Below are 16,234 nucleotides of genomic sequence, written 5' to 3' on the forward strand. Positions count from 1 at the left end.
AAGTAATTGTGTAGGAGCAAACCAAATCCTCACAGTTAAGGAGATCAAGAACATCAGTTAAGCTATTTTATGGTTGGTATTAAGCATATTGATGAGGTGAATCAGCTGAAAATTTCTTTCACCTCTTTGCCTCATGATCCAAGTCTCCCTAAGCTGTCTTTTGTAGGTGTTTTGTTTATCAAAATGCTTAAAAGATTATGCCTCTTAGAGCTGGCAGGAGTCAGGGTTTGGTTTTGGTCTACAGGATGTTTGAGGAAGGGTGGAGAAAACAGCAAAAATGAATGGCAGGACATCAATCCGTGTACAACTATTCATTAAGAAACAAAGCAAGTGAGTCTTAGAACAGGGGGTTCTCATAATCAAGAGTGCAGAAAAGCATATTGGAAGATTTCGAGCTTCCTCCATCATTAACAGTTACAGTTCTGTGTCTTATTTTCAACCATGGTATGAAGCGAAAGGTTCTTTAAACAATGGTTAAGACACTTCCCTCTTTTTCTAAAGTCTTTATTCATCCATCAACCCCAAGTATATATATTAAGGTGTTCAGTTTTTGAACAAAATGAAGTTTAAAGAAAGTGACTTAGAAGTATAATTACTGAGAATATTCTAAAGTCAGGTGGTTTATATTTAAATGGTTCATACTTAGAAGCTGAAGAATCACTTGTCTGAGACCTTTTATCTCATGCTACTATAAGACTCTGGCAACAGCTCCATGGGGAAGTGATGCCCTCTGGGAAAACTTTGGTGCACTTAGAGCAAATTCCTAGAGTTCAGGCCACTTGGCAAGAACATTGTGGTCTTCGCCAAAGTAGTGCAAGCTGTGGGAAAAGATAACTTCTGTTTGGCCAGAACAAATCCCTTGTATCCAAAAAGGCAGGAGATGAAAAGCAGAAATGGAGAATCACAGACAGGAATAACATCTAAGACTTGACATCATTTGTCTCACCTTGACTTATGATCTGTAATGGGACATATTATCTTCTATGTCATTCCAGATCAGTTGAAATAAAGATATTGCAATAGTTTCAGCTAAACTTAAAATTGGTGTTTTCACATAGCTAACGTAAGAAATGTACTCTATGATTTGTATTATTATTCTTTTGTATTATGCTATTATTTTATGTTGTTTCCACATTTCCTGGTATTTAAAATACTTTTGAGTAACTGCCAGCACTTAATTACATGGCTGTGTCTGTCAAGAAGTACAGTCATGTGTATGGCACTTAGGGTTTTGGAAGTCGTGATAGTACCAACAAAAGTCTGGCTTGCAAAAAAGCTGAATAATAAAAAAACGAATACTCATCTATAAGTAATCTTGATAGACATCAGGATTCCACAGTGGTGAGGTAGGTAAGGCAATGGCCACCTTTGGTTTGGATATGCTCTGTATTTAGAAAATTATATTGGTAAATGCAGACACTAGAAGCTTGACTTTTCAATGAAATCTCAGGGCCTGAAGCAGCTCTGTGGCAATGAATATATGCCAGTGCTGTGGCAATGCTCTTCCAGTGGTGGGCATTACCAGTAAGTGTGATCGAAGGTTGAACGTCACCACTTGATAAGGCTGTGAGCTGCACATATTCATGTTGATCACTGGAGCTCTGCAGCTGACCCTGCTTGTGGAAGTCACACCAAATTCTAACCAAAACCATGCATTTTCACCAAGCTTTCAAAGTGGCATGCTTGGTCCCAAGTGGGATTTTGGTTTAACTTTTTTCACACAAGCTCTTTCAAGACTGAAAGCTACCTATTCTCTCAGTGAAATGCAGTGTGCTTCCATCTTGCAGTGCCTCAGGTTGCCTTGCTGTCCTGTGCTCCGCTGAAGAGGAGAGCAGTTGTAAATAAGTCTGAATGGACCATTACTGATTGAAATGATCTGGCTCACTTTGCTGGTCAGGGTAACAGGCCAGTGCCGTACAGAATTAAGATTCATGTGTTTATGTATCTCTGGTCCTGCTATTGCATATTGCTTGGAACAACTGCTGTTATATAGCAGCAGCTACAGGGATCCTATGTGGGGTGCATACTTTTGAAGAACTAGAAATCCTCTGACAATGTTAAAAAAAAGAACCGTTCAGACAGGGCCAGGGTAGAGGAACTGGTGGAATAACAAATGAACTGACAATAATGACATCTGGAAACTGCATCACTGAATGCAAGATACACTTACCGGAGTTAAAGTAGCAGGCATGGTATATGGTTTTATGATACCTACAAGCAGTAAAACCTGCTTTAGGCATAAACTCTCTGTAATCACTATTCCAATGCTTTATCTTGCAGCATTTAGAACAAAACAGATATGAAGATTAGGTTTCAAATGCTGTAAACTGGTTTACTATTTAGCTCTCTTCAGAGGCACAAGGCATTAGCTGTGTAATAAAATCAATCTGTGAAATATTCGTCTACCCTGCCATCAGTATAATATGGCATGCATCATGTTAATGGTTACAGAATGTTTTATATACACAGATGCTATGGTATATAATTAGTAATGTATTATTTTGTATCAGTATTACAAAGAGAAATTGCATTTCACATACACAACCTGGTATGAGGAGTGTCAATGTTTGCAGCATGTCCTGCTGATAACTGGGCAAATGGCTCAGGATAAACTTAGCTGATATGTATAAATTTCTGCTGAATGTAAGCCTGATGCCTAGCATCCTCCACATGCATTACAAAGTCAGGCTCTATCTTTGTAGTTAGGCTGAACTGTGTTAACATTCCTAATCACATTAACCTTGAGGCTGGGACTGTGGTTTCCCATCCTAGAGCTGAGAAAAATGGAAAATAAAAATATAAATTAAGCAGACAAAATAGCAGAAGATGAAAGTCAAGGAGTTCTCATCTCCAACAGGATGCTCAGTATCCCAACATGTCCCAGGAAAGCATTGTTGGTGCTCTGGAATATATTTCATTTAGGGGAATATATTTATAACCCCAAGAAAGACATCTGGGTATGTTCCAGTTGATGGATATTCTTGATGTCATGACTGAGCCCTTTTCTGATTACAACTTGTGGCTCCTCACGATCTCCGTGAGATGTGGGAGATGAAAAACACAGTATCAAAGTCTAAATCTGATGTATGGTAGCGAGAGAAGACTGTTGTAGATTTTAAAATAGTCTGGTTTCTGTGAATGCCACTTCAGGGAAAGGTGATAAGAATAGGTCTTTCTGGAGGGTTCCCAGGAAGTTAGCACAATTTTAGCTGGATCTCATGAGTTTGGGAGAGTGCTTATTTCTGATAGATTTTTATGGTTATCTTATTCCTAAAGAATGAACTCCACAAGTAAATGTCACTCACTAGAGACAGGTTTATAAAAGCATTTCAGATGTTTTACTCAAGCCTCAAAGGAAACATGGGGGTGGGTGGGGGAGGAAGGTGTGTGCATAATGCATACTAAAGGAGAAAAAAAGTGATACTGGAGTGGTTACAATTTTATTTTTATTTTTCTGCTTGGAAAAAGCAGCAGACAAACAAGGTGAAATTTCAATTTGATACTCCCACAAATACCTTTATCTGGTGTTCAGGAGTCTTTATGACTTTTTGCTAATCTATTCCATACATGCACCTGTGGTTCATGTAAATATCATTTTATCTCCTTTCCACAATGCACTGCATTAGCTTCGGGTCCAACCATAACATCGCTTTTAGGCACATTGTTTGTGAAATCTTAAAATTAACACCAGAGACCTTTCCAGCTGTAAAGAATTTTGTTGGCTTCAACCAGTTCCAGTTGGATGTTTCCTGAGGCTGGTTAAAGTAGTTGTTCCTAGCCGTTGCACAGTTATCTTCATTATTTTACATGGGGATTAAATATGTGGTAAAGTAGTTACTTAAGTGCCTGATGTTTATGTGAGCCAGAATGAAGCATAATGATGGGTCAGCACCTAACCTCAGAACTGCCTTCACTTAGATTCTAGGCAAATTTGGTCTCGGATGTGCACTGAGCAGTTTAATACGTCTCTAAATGAATGTTATCACATTGCTCTTCAGTCTAGCCTGAGCACTTCTTGAAAAGGCTTGTGACACAGAAAGACATTTGCAGATGTTTTTATCTTTGCTTGCTCTACGATTTGTACTCTGTGTTAGTAGCTCTGTTATGACTTTTTTAAAGAGAATGTAAATTTATTATCGCATTTTGCAGGGATGACAACACTCTGCTCAAAAGTGTCTCAGTTTACCACTGTTTTAAACCTTTTGCCATTGGTGTGCAATTGGCACGGGAGAGGGGAAGTGCTGGTTCAAGAGAAGTGTAACTCAGGACATATTTATAGTATGCTTAAGTCTGTAAAGGCATTAAACATTTTTTCATTTTTTTTTTCCACAGGAAAATTGGTTCAGTTTTATTTTGATGGAATCTATGGATTCCAATTCCTGTATTTAACTTTATATAAGTTTTATTTTCTTACTTCCCTTTGGACATTAAAGTGATTTTTTTTTTTAAAGGGGATTGTTAAGCTATTGAGTGCTTCTTTCACTTATTAGATAGATAAGATAGATGTGTAGCAGATCCTCCTATCTAGTGGCTCTTTTGTTGTCACCATGAGGAAGATTGTTCTGTGAGCATCTCTTTTCATATCTGTTGTAGAACAATATTTCCTAAACCCCAAAATTCTGAGAGATTCAGTGACATTGCAAAGTTGAGACCTTATTTTTCATCCAGTTTGTGGTACTGAGTTTGGAGGATTGTTTTTCATCCACTGCAGTCTCAAAACCTATTTGGCTGTTAGCTCCGATTTCCAGGTTGATCATTCTGACCTTTCTTAATTTCAAACTTTAGTACAATTTTGTACCTTTCTTTTCATTTTCATCTCTTTTTGTACCTACCCTGTGTTCTGCCAGATCTGCTTTGAACTCCTTTGCTGTTCTGTCAGGAGAGATTCTTATCTTGCATGGCTTCTCTTAGCTCTCTTGCCTCTGTGAAGATGTGTCAATTTGCACCTCTGAGCACAATCTGCTCCTAGATTTTACTTATTTTTATTTTTGACATTACATACTTTAAGTATGAATATATGGTTATCGTTACTTTATCCAAAATCCCTTCATTTGGGTTATTTGTGTCTGAGAATTAAGGTTCTCAGAACTAAACACTTTGCACCAAAGGTGGCTATAAAAAATTGCGTCTCCAAGGCCTCTCACTTACAATGAAGCCTATGAAGGCAGACCTTTGTGTATGCCTACAGTCAGATTGAGTCTGTGAGATTCTCTACAGAGCAGTCCATTTGTCTGAAGATCATTGGAGAATAGGAGCTTACATGAGAAATAACCCCTGTTACTCCCAAGCTCTGTACCTTGTTGCCTAAGCACCAAATGTTCTAAAACTGCATTGACATTTTTGCTGTCTCACATCGCAAATTCACATACTGTATGTGCTCCTTTCCATGTTTTGTCATCCCTTTGTATTTTAGATAAATTTTCTTAGATCAACCATCATCTAATTTCCTGGTGTTCTGTTTCCTTCAGCTTCATTTTGTGTGCTGGAGATGCCTGAGCTGCATGAATTCTTGATCCTGGTGATCCCCTGGAAGAGGCGATACATGTACCAGCAGAAGTGGCAACCGCTCTTTAAGAAGGTAAGGTCCATCATGTGGGTTGAAGAGTCCTGGAAGCATGAACTCTTGGAGCAATTAGCTGCAGGGAGCTTTCACCTGATCCTACCCATTCTGTAAAGAAGTTTCTTCAGATTTTTTAAACAAACATGTATTTTTCTTGCAGTGCTTTAATAGGTACTGTTTTGGGGGTTATCAAGCACCTACGAATTTTTGTAGTTTGCTGTTTTCCAGGTGATCCACACATAAGCCTTATGACTTTAAAGAAACATAATATCACAGACAGTATCTGGTCACTACTGCAATGGATTGAGTCAGTGCTCTGTGTGACAGAGGCTAAGACAAAGAGGCATGAAGAGTTAACACCAAAAAGATCTTATATAATCCATCTTGCCTCATTCTGCAAGTCTCAACTATAACATACAGGGAAAATGAAGAGAGAAAAAAATCTGGCATCAATAGCAGACATACTGAAAAGGTTATTTTTTGCGTTCACCTGTCCTGCTGTTTTGAAAAAGTACTCAGGTATGTTACCTCACTTGTCTTCGGAAATCTTTCACTTCTATATTCAACTTTCCCTTGTGTCTTGATACAGCTCAGAAAAAGTTGTCAGAGATATCTGCTTGAAGACGGCATCTCTGAGTCATAGGATTGAAGCTGATGGAAACCTGTAACTCATGTCAACAAACTGCTTCTGTTTCCCCATGGTTTACCTAGGAGTGTTGCAGATTTATGGTTTGATGCAGTACTTTACAGGAGAACAAATGCAGCTTTACAGCTGCAGCTGGAACTTAAGGGAGAACTTCGAGAGATTAATTTTATCTGTAAGTTTTCGTATTGTCATTTATTTGAAATTCACCTATCAAAGGGAGCTAAGCACTGGTGTTAGATTATTTATTAAGGAATGTGGTATGGCAAATTGCTTAAGTATTTGTGATGAATGAAAAAAAGCATGTTTTAAATGAGTTGAGGAACTATGTGTGGAGAAAGACACAGTAAACACCATTACAAAAAAGATGGAAGCTGGTGAGGGAGCCCAAAATCAAAATGAGAAAACTAAGGATTTATAAGCCTTGTTTACTCTGACTTTTGGCTAACAGCTCTAAGCAGTTGTAAAATTGTACTGGCCATTGGGTTGGCAGGTCCCAGGATGCCTCTGGAACCAGGAAACCCCATGCTGTTACACATCATCTCCACTGTGCATACTTCCATTGGGTTCTGGTATGCTGGGGGCCAAGGGGGGGGGGGGGGGGGGGGGGCGGGCAAGGAATTCTTATAGGCATTGCCTGTGCAGGGATTATTGAAGCCACAAACTGTGGGGCTTTCTGAGTTACCCAAAAAAAAAGTACTTCAAAAAATTTTAGATAATAACTGATCTTGTGAAAACATGTTGCTCTGCTGGTGCGGACAAGTGTGTGTCACAACCGAAATGTTATTACAAGGAGGCCTTCAAAAGATGAATGTGTATACTTTGCCATATACAACTTTCAGCTGTTTGGGTTGGGTTTTTTTCTCTTTGAGATGTTCATTACAGTCAAGTCCTTGTCCTGTTGCCGTTAAACTCAATCTAGCTTTGAAATGGAGCAGATTTCTGGAAAGTGCAATATTTCTCCTTTTTTATTTAAACTTATCTATTAATTAACATAGGCAAATCAAATACACAGTATTTGAAATCAGCACTATGCCTTGGTGAGATCACTTTAGATAAACCACTCAAATTACTGATAACGTAAGTTTTCCAACAGGCAGAAAAATAATAAAGTTTAGTTGTTTTTTTTCTTCTTTTCTGATTTTTAACATTTTTAATGTTTTAAAACATTAATATGCTTCAGAAGACAAGATCCTATGATAACTTCAGGTAAATTAATAACATTGAGATGCTTCCTTTCATCCTGTCAATGTTGTTATGTAAATTGAGTTTTAAAATGAAAAAAATTAATAAATAGTTACTCTGACTAGTAAGACTAAAACATTTGCTTCAGAAAACTTCATAACCAGATCATCTGCTTCCCTATAACGATGCTGAAAAAAATATTCCTCTCCCCAACCCTAGGGAAATTAATAGTGTGGAAATACATTTCTGTGAAACATTTTGCTCTGAACAAATATATGTTCCTGAGGGAAGAATTCTGACCAACATAACTTTATTTACAGCTAACTTGATCCCAGTAAAAAAATACAAGAACAAAAGTGTATGCTTTGATGTGTTTATTCTCAGACTGGCTGTGAAGCTTGGCTTACAGTATCTTAGAATCTTCATTTACTTGCAGGCTTCAACCACTGGTTAAGACATGTAGGTTTTACCAGTAGTGTAAAACCAGTCTAAAATATTGAATAGCACATGCAATATAAAGGAAGTGGAGAAAATGTGTTCCTTTGCACATTCTTACATAGATCCAAGTGTTTTTCCTAGTTTTGTTTCCTTACCTAATTGCTGAGTGCTAGTCTTGAACTTCCATGGAATTAACGTGCTTTGTTTCACATCATCAGCCTATTTCCATTTCAAAATACATTACAGATGACTCACAGAGCCAGCTATGCAAACTGAACCACAAAACATTATGATACCTTGGATGGATCACACTGGTGCAGACATGGATGACATTTAATTCTTTGGGGCTTTCGGGGTGCGCTACTTTGTGGATATCAGAACTAGGAGAGATGACCTTGCTTTGGGGCTGTGCTTCAACAGAGTTCTAAAATACTTATTAAAACTGCTTTATAAACAAAACAGTAGAGATTTTGACATTTAAAGGGTTCAAGATATGCTGTATGCCTTACTGCAGAGCATTTATGTGAGTCATCTGCTGACCCTACTGCTCCTTCTTAAGGTGAAAACCTTTTGTAAAAGAAGATGAAAAGAACATGGTAATGGGTGGTAACTAGACTCAGCAACAGGTAGCAAATGTTGCTGTTTCATTCTGTTCTCATGCTTATAGCAATGCAACTCCTTAACACAACATAATTTCATTTGTACCAGAGGGTGAAATATAACCTTTTCTATAATGTAAATGAGCCTTAATACTGGTACTTGTCCCAGAAAACATGAGTCCTGATTTGAACCCTAATCCCTGTCCTGCTGGCTGCAAGAGAAAATTGCAGTTAATTGGTTTAAACAGAACCCCTGATTTCTCCCTTTTATCTTCAGCAGGTAACAGGACTTCCTTACCTCTGGGAGAAAACAAACTGCAAAGTTTAGGATAGTAAGAAGGAGAAGAGATTGAAATCTAGTCCCTTTAAATCATGTAGTGCATTTACTTGGTTATATCTTCCATCTGTTGTGAGCTGTTTATTTTTATTCCCTCCTAAGGGGATGTTGTAACCATTAGTACTCCATCCCTCTTTATTGACTCTTGCTCCCACTATTTTAATGGCACCTCCCGGCTTTGCAGTTGGCTTCAGCCTTATGGGTGTCTGAATTTTGAGTCTTCATGTCATCTGTAAAACCAATGAATCATACCAAGAAAATACATGCTGGTGCTTACAGTTGGTTGAGGCTTGAGACTGGGTTAATTAAGAAAAGTCTCTGGAAACACTCACTGGAAGAGACTTGCAAAGAGTCACAAATAACAGGAAGCCTCACAGCTTGAATATTGATCAGGAGTGTTTGGAAATATAATATTCTTAAACACAGAGGATGAAGACCGCCAGAGAAGGAATGAGTTTTTTGTAAACTAGGAGTTGCCATAAACAACAGAGCAGACAGGGCAACAGAAGCCCTGCTTTTGCTATCGGCTCAAAAAGCCAAACTTTAAGGAATTACTAGTGTATCTACAAGAATTAGTGCATCAGTTATGTTTCAAATAATGTGCAGTTATGTTTCAAAAAATGGCAAATGATCTGATTAATCATAATTTCAGATCCCATAGCAAACTTTGTCCATTTCATATTTCTAATGGGATATTTCAACCCTGTAGCAGCTGCATCATCTCAGCCTTAGTCTAATGACATAATAATTGTACACAGTACACTTACTGCTGATATTTATTAAAATTTGTGTTAAAAATGATGTGTGGGTAGACTCCACAACTCATTAAAGTTGTAAAGTAGGTATGCTTTATTCAGCGCTGACATGCATGGGGGATCGCTCCTCCAAAAGCATACGCACCCCAGCTTTGTTCTTCTCTATATTTATCCTCTAAATTATTACATATGCATTAGATTACACAACACACTTTTACATATTCATGACCTATCCCCCTTTGTATTATAATGAGGTAAGAGGTCCTCGCTTGCGTAGTGTCTCCTGGTGGTTGTGGGCGAGGGTCTCCTGATGAAGTAAACGAGTCTTCCTTGAACTTTTCACCTCAAGTCATTGCGACCCTTCCCAGGTGATTTAGTCACTGTCCAAACCGCAAAGCTGATTTCAGCCGGTTTAGGGGTCCAGAGAGCAGGAACTGAGTTACTGTTCCTTCCTCTTATCAACGGCCTTGGTCCTCCCACCCTGTTCTGGCAAGCATGGTAAGTGTTGAGCACGCATTTGTTGAGTAAGCATGAGTAAGCAGTAACATTGTTAAGCAAGCGGCATAACCCTAACCGCCCTGTACGTCGGTTAACCCTTCACATCAAAAAAGGCCTGTTCTCTATTTATCACAAAGGTTGTAAGTAAGTTTATCAACATCATTTTTCATCAAGTTAGCCCAATTATTTCCAAACACTTCAGGAGGAACTTTTGTTATATAACATGTGCCAGTTTTCTGATATACTGTAGAAGCAAAAAATATTTGCCATTTAAAAATACACTCTCTTTTTCTTAAAACAAAGCCCATAATCTAATGAAATCTTGAGATGCCTTTGGGGTAGAAGCCTGCTTTCTTCAAAATGGATTTTTTTTTTCTGAAGCAGCAGGAAAACTTCATTATTTTGCTATCACTATCAAATTGTTCAAACCCATCAGTTTTTAATTCAATGTCTATGTGATCTCATGAAGAGCACAGGAAATTGAAGGTTAATGCTAGATTTAGGTGAGTGTTGACCAGAACTGAAGTGCTTGGAGTTCAGATTTTTCCCAAAGCTCCAGAAGACCCAGATCCAAGTTTGTTTGTCCGTTTTTGTTTGTTTTTTTTTTTTTTCCTTGGGGATGCTCAGATACAACAGGTTGGGGTTTTTTGCTTCACATCTATAGCTAACTGAATACCCTAAAAAAAGGTAGAAGACACAACAGTACAATCATCAAGCAGTTGCGGGTTCACTGTTTTGCTGCAATGTTGAACCTTGGGATTTTCTTTATGTGTGTATCACAATCCGTGTCCCTGAGAGGCCTATAAGTCCCCCTTTCTCCTCCTCCACCAATTTGCCATTCACACAGATACTGGATTTTCAGTAAGCCTTTTAAAGTAGTGAAGTGCTGTCCCATATTGCGCTTTGATGTGGGAGATAAAGACTTAATGCCTCCTTTCCATATATTAGAAGAACTGTGGTTCGACAGGTCAGCATTGACAAATAGAATTTGCATGGGACATGCTGGATATTCAGCAATAAATTCTCCAACACATCTAGGGAGACTCAGGGGTAGTTTTGGATATTACAGTAATAGTTTTGCAGTAGTATGAACAGGCTTCAATGTCCTGGCAGGGGACATAGTAGCTGGTCCCTGAAAGAGAACATTCCTTTCCCAATACATTACATGCTGAAAAATCCCACCATTTTATTTTTGTTCTTGGTTTTAAGCACACAGAGAACTGGAAAGCCTGTGATGCTGAAATCCATTGTTAAGCCTTGGAAGGAGACTGTAGCCTCAGCAAACAATAGAGCTTTTCTACTTCCTTGATGTTTCTTACTTCCTGCGAGTAGAAGAAATGCTGCTATAACTTAAATAATTGAGTATTTTAGAGTCAATGCCAGTAGTCTAGTGTCTTTACTCATTTCTATCATTCTGCTGTTGTATTTGTTTTTAAGTTTCTAAGCCAATGAAATTCTTGCATTAATAACAAATAAAATTGTTTTGTAACAACTTCCTTACCCTTTCATGAAGAAAATTGAAAAGGTATCACAGAGGTTGTGGTCACAGATTCAAATCACTAAAAATTATCTTGGAAATGGTAAATAGTACAAATTTAGAAGAGCAAGAAATTAAAAACTAAAACCAAACCCCAACCTCTAATTTTCTTAGCTACAGACATCCTTACCACCTGATATTCTGCCTTAAGACCCAAGTTCATCTTGGACAGATGTATCTTCCAGAGTCTCACTAGAAGGGTTCCAGCTTTCAGGGTTCCAGCTGACATCCTCACATGTCAGCTATGTCTGAGGGTACCCAGCACCACTTCTATCCATGCTAAATTTCTTTTGTAAGCACAATGAACGTCAATCACAGAAGGGTTGAGGTTGGAATGGACATCAGGAGGTCATCTCGTCCAATGCTCCCTGCTCAAGCACCATCACCTGGAGCAGATAAGCTGGAGTATGCCCTGGCTGCTTGTTAAAGTAAGATCTGAGAACAAAAACAAGAGGAATATGGAACGGATAGTGTTTCTTCTGTGCCTGCTTCTTTCTGGCTCCTGCTTCAGGTCAAGGGAAATTCAAGAGCACTTGAAGGCTGAAAGTAGCTCAAGCAGTAATAGGGGAGCTTTTAGACTAAAGAAGACTGTGTGTCTGGGAATGAAAGTAGATGAGGGAAGACTGGCTGATTTATAAGAGATGAGAGAAGGCTTGCTGCGGCATGAGTAACTTGCTGGAAGCAGGTATAGGAGCCCTTGAACTGGCACAAAGTGAGCCCTGTGGCTCTTTGAGTTTTGCTGTGTGTTGCTGTATTGTGCTACTCTTACTTAAGGTATAGGGAAAAGCTATTTCAGAAGATTTTTATTTAGCTGTTCTACACAAGCTTTTTCTCAGCCTACATTTTAATGCTTGACAGCTGAGCTTTTACAAGTTTTCAGAGCCATTAATCAGAGCAGTGTTTTGGGAAGCTTTTGCAATGTATATTTGAGAATTTGTATGGCACTGGTTTAAATTAAAAGCTAAGGGTTACTTTTGAGGCTGCTTTTGGCCTCTTTCCTTGAAGCATGGAGCCGTGTATTATTGCTCTAAGAACCCATAATTAGTAGCAAATGTTTGCAAGATGTGAAAGGTTGTTGCTAGGGTGCTCCTTCAGGCTGGGATGTGTGAGGATGGTTAAACATAATTTAGCTCTATTTCAAGAACTGTTTTCTTAAGCTGCAAGTATAGATCATTTTTATGCAGTGCAGTACATTCTGACTTTTTAAACGGGCAACAGGAGTAAAGGCATTCCTTATGACTTCAGAATACTTATGACTTCGTGTGAGCAGAAATTAAGCTCCTATCCTCTGAAGTGATTTGCTAGTGAATCAGACATGAGATAGGAAACAGGACCTCAGACTTAGGCTGGTTTATTCATGGATGTGCTGATTCATTTGCCCAGAACCACTGAAATTCCAAGCTATATTGTCAATTCAAATAAGGACCAGAAGCATCTATTTGTTTTGAAGATCAACAGTAATTTTTATAAAAAGATAGTAAAAAAATGATTGAGAAGCATTAAAGTGCCTCCAAAAAATCTCTCAGGGTAGCATTATATACCTCTTGAACACAAACACCAGGTTGCTTGTAACGACATGGCAATTACTTTTTGTTACGTTTGATGCTATGTTTTGAAAGACCCATGTAAAAGGTGCTGTTTTGTGCCAAAATGTCACTGAGGGTATAGCATACTGATCATTAATGCAGATTGGCTGTGCAGGTTAAGATGATTACCAGCAGAATATGTTGATGATCTGCAGATGAGAAAGGCTAACATTGCTCTCTTTTTGATGATGATCCCAAACCTGCCACTGTGGGCACCGCTTGCTTCCTCCAAAGGATGCAGGATGTTACAGCCAGGCTACGGGATTCAGGTGTTGCCTCCAGTTCTGTTGCAGATGTCCTGTGTGATTTTTGTTAAGTTAGTCAATCTCTTTACATTTCATTTCCCAGCCTTCTTCCTGAATCTCTGACACACACCCCCCTCCCTATGCCCTGCTTCTTGCATGGTGCCCTTGCTTCTGCTGCAGCACTTGTGCTGTCTGTGTCCCTGTATGGCCCTAGCAAGTGTATCCCCTATTCTGAGGTCACATGATAAGACCCCTACCCATTTCCATGCACACTGGCAGGGATGACCTATGGTGGATCTTTGGAGCTACCAAAGATGGGAGCAGGGAGGGCAGGAACCACTGCAGGAGTGGAAGCGGAGCCTCACAGTGCACAAAGAGCCTGGAGGCAGGGAGTGCCACTGAAACCTGGCCCGGGGGGTGGGCGGTTGGCTGTGGGGATACAGGCAACATCTTTTGTGTGAATGTCTAGCTGAATTAACGTCTGCTGACTAAAAGCACTGGCTGGGGGATCAGCAGAGGGGGAGGATTTGTGTATTCAGGGTGAGTCAGGCACTGACGCAGCCCAGGAGGGCAGGCTGCCACAAATTGCAGTCTTTCTCTTAAATAGGGGTGCATGTGGGCTGGCGTGTGACTGAGCATTGGGTTTGGCCTCTGACTGACAGGTTTCCGTGCTGTGGCTCAAATAGTACTAGAGTGGAGAGGGGTATATGTGCATTTTAAAATCTTCATGGGTCTTTTACCTTAGAGAGATGTGGGGAAAACGTGGAAAATAACCATGTCCCAGAGGTTAGGAACTTGTATAAGATTCAGCATGGAAATTAGGTACTTACTTAAATATTCTTGTCTGTCATTTCACCTCCATTTTGGTGCGAGTGGATTTCTAGGCATGCAACAGTGACATTACAGCCCACCAGTTTCCCTGGTATTCCCTCTGTATGCAAGCTTCTTAGTGCTTGGGTTTGCATGCACAGCACTTGCTGTGCTGGACTGTATCCAGCTCGTAGTGTGCCCTTGTAGGATGGGGGGCTCTGGATTATGAAACAACAGAGACACTTTTGTGTTTATTTAGATTTGTACTTTAATCCTGAACAACCAGCTGCATGTGGAAGGGTCTGTACACAAGCGGTGGGGGGCCATAATGCTTTTAGGGAGACCTAACTGGTCTGATTAACTGGTTGTAGTTGCTCTCCAGCTACCTGGATTGTTGAACTGGAAAAAAACCCCACCTGCTGGCGTGCAGTCCCTTCTCAAGCCCTGCTTTCTTCTGTGCCATTTCATCATGCATAATCATTTAAATTGATAGTGATAATAGGAGGATATAACTTACAAAGACTCTTAAGAATGCTCTCAGTGTCAGAGGTGAGACCTTTCTCCTGACTGGTCATCTCCGCCTCATGTTTGCTGATTGATTTCTAAATAAAAATAATACTAATAAAAATAATATTAATAAAAAAAGTCCTCTCACTTTCAGAAGGGGAGAAGAAGATTGTCAGATCTCTAAGATAACTTTCTTTTGATGTTGAAAGTAAGATGAGGATCTGGTTCCATATAAGTCACTTTATGCTGTAATTCACTGTGAAATGTGTATACTTTCTTTTGTCTACGCTCATTAAAAGGCTGATCTAACTTTGCCCTATATTTCCCTTGTACATTTAATTATGAAAGATGGATCCCCATCTGAGAAGGCAGATCCAAATGTGGCTTCCACAGACTTGTAAGGGGGAGGAGAAACAAATGGGCCCATCTAGGAGGAGATGTGACTCAACCCTAGCCTCTGGTTTGCGCTGGCAGGTCGTAATTAGCATTCAGATTAGAAGATTTGAGATGCTGCTTCTGATAACGGTCCAGAATGAAAGAAAGATGACTACTTAATTTTACTTACTACCCAGTAGGAAGTAGGCATTAGGTGATATAAACTAGCTCATTTATCTGTAAGGGTCTCACAATTTGCAATAGCAATCTGACCAGGCTCATGCCATGTCTGTAGTGTCAGGAGAAGTACCTTTCTGTATTGTTTTTTTCATGACTCTTGTCGAGCACACAATGGGCATGTGGATATTTGTGTTTAGCCATTACTCTGGAAATGCTTCATTATCTTTTAATGGCCTAGGATAATGTCACTCTGTGCTATCTTTTTCTTTCCCAGAGCCTGTCTACATTTAGAAGCAGATTTATCTTTATTCTAAGATCATGAGACAAGGCAGTACTATTATACCCATTTTGTTAGTGAAGCACAGAAAAATAAGGCAGCAGGATTTCCTCAGGGTGCATAAAATTGTGATACGGCCCACTTGCAAGTAAACATGAGAGACTTATCACTGATTACCTGCGTTTTTTCCTGGAAAAAGACTTATGTTAGACCTAAAATTTGTTCCAGAGTTTTTGAGTTGTGTTTTTGTTCTTTTTCTTGGTTTGATGTTTTTGGTTTTGAGGTTTTTTGATTTTGGAGTGGGTTTTTTTTCTTTCCCTCCCATGTCTTCCCCTCTTTTAACTCCACCACCTTTTCCTTAATGAAGGATCAAGGATAACCACTTGCACTTAGAAGCCCTTCTTACACAACAAACATTGAATTTTTTTTTTTCAAGTGAAGTCACCTGAATGACATGCTGCTGCTAATCAGAGAATCAGAGGTATTAATTAGAATCAGACATGGTGAAATGCTTATTGCTGAGCCACGAAGGTTATAAAGAGACCCAAATTACTTTCTCTTATTGCTGAGGACAGGAGATGCTTTATTTTTATTGCATTGCTGAACTCTCAATCTAATGTCAGTCATCAGCAAGGCTATGTAAACTCTGAGCTAGTAGTTAGGACTACTTTAAGACATCAGACTTATGCACGAAGAGTTTGG

The sequence above is a fragment of the Lathamus discolor genome, chromosome 1 (genome assembly GCF_037157495.1).
Source record: "Lathamus discolor isolate bLatDis1 chromosome 1, bLatDis1.hap1, whole genome shotgun sequence".
Classification (NCBI taxonomy): Eukaryota; Metazoa; Chordata; class Aves; order Psittaciformes; family Psittacidae; genus Lathamus; species Lathamus discolor.